Raw genomic sequence first — 5,882 nt, forward strand, 5'->3', positions numbered from 1 at the left:
GTGCCGGGGGAGGGGGACCAATGGTGCTTTTACGAAAGTATGGTCACCGGTGGCTAATACCTTCTCGAGACTATCGAACCTGAAATCCACTTTCCATCGCTCTTTTTAACAAAGATTTAGATTATATTTATTATGGTTATGTGGTGGATCAATATTTCCGGATAAATCTAATAATAAGATTAATTTAGACATTTTGATTGACATGAGAAATTTAGATTTAATGTCAACTCAAGCATGGGGAGCAACCGCATTATCATATTTGTATAATTGTTTATGCCGTGCATCAATGAAAAAATCAATTGAAGTTTGTGGATTTTTCTCTTTAGTGCAGGTATACATATTTTTTAATTAAATATCTTTTTATATACTAGTAATATGCACTTTTAAATTTAAGTGCATTATAAGTAATAGTGAATTTATTTATTGTAGATTTGGGCATGGGAAAGAGTTATTCCCCTGCAACCATTGCCAAAGCCTCTAAGGACCAATCAACTTGAGGCTTCAACTGCTCTTGCACGTAAATGGACGCGACGTAGAAATCAACAAAATGAGGCACGTACTGTAATCGGTGTGATTAGGGATGTACTAGATAATCTAACTGATGTACACCATCAAAGTTGTTCCGTATTTGCATAAAGACACTTTAACTTTTAAAGTGTCTTATCACCCCACATAACTATTTAATTTCTTTGTAAATGGACCATTTTGACCCATTCCCTAGTCTATGTAATGGTGCGTGTTGCTCAACTTCTTATGATATAATTCAACCCGACCCGACCATATTCTTTGAAGAAAAGTCATCTTCTCCTTTCCTTTTCTTCTTAGTTTGGCATGCACCTTCAAAAAAACTTCCATTAATTTTTCTTCATTCGGGTTTTTCTATTCAACTATGGAGTTAGGTGACAAGAAAATTTTGAATGTGAAATTGCTTTTAGTTGCAACCCTTTTGGTAGCAAAACTCATATCTGCACTAATATTTCCAGATCTAAGTAGCGCCCCAAGGGGGATCTGCCTAGATATTGCATCAACTAACACAGAGTTTCTTCCTCCCACCTTCACATTAATTTTCAGTGATAAACTCGTTTCAGGTCACCATAAAGAGAGCCATTATTGTCTAGCAAGATCAACCAGGAGATCAAGCTTCTTCGATAGCGGCTGCAGCTTTGTCCTGGCATCATGAAATCGAGTTTATTAGGATTCTGGTTGAAGTTCATTTCGAATATTCCACACATTTGTGCAAGCTCAAAACAAAACCATGAAATCAAAAAATGAGGAGAAACAATGATTATTTTGGGTTTAAATTTGGGAAAGATGACATAAATTGATTAAATAATTAATAATAAAGAAAAATAATGACACGTGGCACCTTTAAACTGGTATATGGCAGTAAAAATACTGCATGACGTGCCTCATGTGCGTGGTAACAACCCAGACTTGAGAATGAGTCAAAATGATCCATTTACAAAGAAATTAAACAGTTCATGGGGGTGATAAGACACTTTAAAAGTTAAGGTGTCTTTATACAAATACGGGACAACTTTGATGGTGTTTTTATGTTTCTTCTCTTTAAACTATTCATATTTTATTTCATTTTAAATAAAAATATGTGTGGTAGATCTTTAAATGAGGCACTTATATTTCACTACCCAAGAAAATTATGTGAATAAAATGACATATACATAGATTCTTGTTAGGTCCTTAAAAGTAAAATATCTTATGACACAATGGTACAAAAAAATTATTTTGTAAGATTGTTCATTTTCACGTACATATTTTTTTTATTTTTCTACCAATGTTGTTTTTATAATTATCTTACTTAATTATTTTTTTATAGTTTATTTGGCAACCTTATTCGGAAGATGTTATTAATGGATTGCCTGAGTGGTGTCGGTCGGGACAAAGTGTCTGGATGGCACAGGTGCCACTTATTTATGGAATTTATCGTGAATGGCACATGGTTGATCGTGTTGTGAGATAGTTCGATTATTTACAATATATTCCTGGACCGTGTACCCAATTTTCCGAATATCATTTTAAGCGTGATAAACGATCCAAAATAAAACAAGAAGATATAGATGCATTTAACTACACACAATATTTATGGGAACAATGTCAAAATCGTATATTTCGACCTCCATTTGTAAGTGATCAAACAGATTACTTTCGTTGGTACATGAGGCATACCCGCATGCTCATTGGAAATCCACAACATGTTGTACAAAAAGGGTATCAACACATGGCAGGAAGACATGAGGCATTAGTATGTATATTATGTAAATTTTAAATTATTATATCAATCTTTAATAATTTTTTTGTTATTAATATTTTTTTATTCATTATAGGCTAGGGGTCATGAAATGCAGTATCGTCGAGATCGGATGATTGAAAATGATGAAAATCAATCTAATGAAATGAGACAATATGCAGAGGAAGTCGTTCGTAATTCAATGTAGTCAATGAATGCGGCCTTCCAGGGAACACGATTGAGCTTTGATCCTGATTACAATCCTCCCACTCAATACGATGAACCACAACCAGTACAAGTATCTCACCGATCACGACAAACAAGACCGAGAGAGGGTGCACGTCGAGGTAGAAGGACCGCTGGTGAAACAGTTGATTTTTCTGCAGGGCCCTCTAACACTAATGTGGCGACTCCCGAGCCTTATTATCCCACGTTTGATTTTTCTACAGGGCCCTCTAACACTAATGTTAATTTTTCTAGTCAGTAATCAGTTGGTTTTGTAACTCCACAGGTTCCAATATTTGGTTTTGCGCAATTTAGTGGATCTCAATATGATATTCAACATGGTATGCGTAAATTTCCTATACATAATTCTCCATTTGGTGAAAGATTGAATTTTTCAAATGTAAGTATAATAATTTTCATAAAAAAAATTTAACTTTTTATAATTTTTTTTAATTTTATTGCATGTTTATTTGATTATACTATATTATATTGTATTATAGGTAACTGTGTCCGATGATTCAAGATTTAATGTTGGGGCTTCACAAAATTTAGTTCTTAATAGACAAAATCCACCTCGAAGAACATCTAGGCTACACAAATCAACTAGATGTGGAACAGGCAGTCACTATCAAAATGAGAAAGATTTTGAAAATGAAGATAAAAATGAAGATGTAGAAGATTCGTATTCAGAAGAATAATTTTTATGCACCTTTATTCTAAAAGGCTGAAGATTCGAATTTTTAAATGTCTAAATTTTATTGTTTCGTGCAAGTTTGAACAAAGTAATGAGATTCTTACGCAATGGGATTCTTAATTAGTGAAAGTTTGGAGGATTTATGTTTTCTTTATGTCATAGGTCAAATCAATACTTTTTATGTTAGGTCAAATTATTATTTTTTAATAGATTTCAAATCAATAATATAATAATAATATAAAGATATTAGACTTACAATATTTAAAATGCAGCAAGACAAATTAAATTCATGTCAACAAATAAATATAAAAGATGTATCATAATATTAATAACAAGACAATAAAAATACATTAACCTTAAAAACATAGACAAAATATTTAAAATCGAGTAGGATATCGTGCCTTTGTGTGACCTGTCTCCTTACAAACACTACGTTTTCTAGTCATGCGAGCCGGAGCTATATCCATATCATTCTTAAGTCGGTTTCTTACTTGCGTACCACTTGTCCGCAAATATTCAGTATTTGCAATTAAATTAAAAGGAGCTGGTGGCCAATACATTTCATCACCCACTGGGTTAAATGTCTCAGTGTATGTTCATTTGTAATATTTTGCACTGTAGAATTTACTTACATAAGATTTTGGCTCAATTTCGCGAAGTCCACAAAATTTGATGGCATGCGAACAAGGCATATGATAATTTCTCCATTTTACACAAGAACATTTCTTACCTTTTGCAGTAACCTTGTGGACATTTCCACCTTTACCATCATGAGCAAAAGTAAGAATTTAAAAAAATTTCATCACCTGTGTTGTAAGTCATCATATCTGTGTGCCCTTGAGCTCTTTGATAATAATCATTAATTTTTTTATCTATCTCAAAAGGCCATGACATATTACTTTGAAGTAATGCAATTGCAAGATTGTTTCTTTCGACAAAACGATCAACGAGAGCTTTGAACGTCATTCGAACCATGGCAGTCACAGAAAGCCCCCGAACTTTTTCAATAATCATTATATGACTCAGACACATTTGTCGTCATGGCACCCCATCTACGACCATCATCCTTATACATTGTCCATTTTTCCAAAGGAAATTCATTTAACCATATGCTGCAGGAGACAATGTTTTGATATGTTGCATCGTTGCACAAACTTTTTCTTCTGATGCTCAGTAGCAGCCAACCACATTAGTTTTTCGAGTTCACTATTTACAAATTTTTTATTAAAATTTGCTTTTAAGTGTCGAACACAAAATCTATGATATGTGTTGGGTGGACTCAACCAATCATAAGATTGAACGCACCGCAAGATTCCTTGATGACGGTCAGAAATAAGACCAATTCCTTGGCGTTCACAAACTACATGTGTCCATAATAACTTGAGAAACCATGACCAAGACTCAAACTCTCACGTGCAACTAAAGCATATGCAAGTGAAAAAATATTTCCATTCGCATCAATTCCAACCGCAATTAACAATTACAAACCATAAAGATGTGTGTCGTCGATAGAAATGATCGGCCTACAACTTTTGAAACCATCAATGCTCTGTTTAAAAGTCCAAAAAAGAAAAATTTGCTCACCTTGCATTGTTATAGAATGATGCTCCCACTCAATAATAGTGCCTGGATTGAATAATTGTAGTGCATCCATGTATCGAGGTAATGCCTTAAATGAACTTTCAAAATCACCATAAACCATTCGAAATGTTTTTTTCGACCTTTTTGTGCTTTTCTATAACTAGGAGTATAGTGATGCTTTCCTTTGATAATTTCACGGATTATCTTGATATTTATGTTTGGATTTTGCATATCATATGGCATTAATGAAGTGGCAATCATGTTATCATTCAAATTGAAATGATACTCCTTATAGTTATCTGTAAGACAAGTATGTGGTTCAACCATTTTTCCTGTCTTCCACATACCGCTCGAAATCTGTCTAAATCGAATCATCCAATCACACCCTAACTCATGACGCTTGCAAATAACTTTTCAACTTTTACTCTTGGATTGATCACAAAGAAATTCTTTTTTAACTGCAAGACTATATGCTCTTACTGCAGATTTCATTTGCATCTTATTCATAAATAATATACCTAGTTGCATATACAAATTAAATTAATCAACATGAAATAAATAAATAAATAAACAACTACAAAATATTTAGTTTTCAACAATCGAACCTGACTGGATATATTTAGGATTGTTTGAATTCCAAAGTGTCGTTCGAATGGAACTGTCATCTCTCGTGTAGATAAAATCTTCTGCATTTTCTTCAGTGTGATCTAAGTATGGAATCGCTGTAGAATGATAATTAATACTTTGATCTTCAACGGATGCATTAGGTGCATTATTCACATTATCATCATCATCGTCATACATATCATCACTGTCTATTAATTCATGCTCGGAAGGTTCATCATTGTGCTACTCACCAACTCGTTCATCACCCATAACATTATTATTTACAATTTGTGTACAATAATTCACTGCATTTTGAATTTGATCATACCTATAAAAATAATAATATAAATATATTACACATAAGAAAAATAGCTTTAAGAAATAAGAAAACATTGCTTTATTTACCTATCAGTTGAATTCGATGAGAAAAAATTCAAATGATTGAAATATTGGCTACACTCTCCCATAATGGCACACTTCAGTTAGAAATAATGATCTCTTGAAGTAATGATCATGAATATATATACATAT

General features: G+C 33.0%; 1 long non-coding RNA gene and 2 pseudogenes across 1 annotated transcript; 1 reads left to right on the forward strand and 2 right to left on the reverse strand.

Annotated features, from left to right (window-relative positions):
• Positions 1-237: 237 nt before the first annotated feature.
• Positions 238-1,550, reverse strand: LOC114075601. Its single transcript, XR_003575996.1, has 2 exons — positions 1,367-1,550; positions 238-1,168 (listed from the first exon to the last, which is right to left on the reverse strand). It is a non-coding gene; the product is annotated as an uncharacterized LOC114075601 (long non-coding RNA).
• A 245-nt stretch (positions 1,551-1,795) lies between these two features.
• LOC107030385 lies at positions 1,796-3,176 on the forward strand (annotated as a pseudogene).
• Positions 3,177-5,159: 1,983 nt separating this feature from the next.
• Positions 5,160-5,818, reverse strand: LOC107023669 (annotated as a pseudogene).
• Between the last annotated feature and the right edge of the window lie 64 nt (positions 5,819-5,882).

Source organism: Solanum pennellii, chromosome 1 (assembly GCF_001406875.1).
Source record: "Solanum pennellii chromosome 1, SPENNV200".
Lineage (NCBI taxonomy): Eukaryota > Viridiplantae > Streptophyta > Magnoliopsida > Solanales > Solanaceae > Solanum > Solanum pennellii.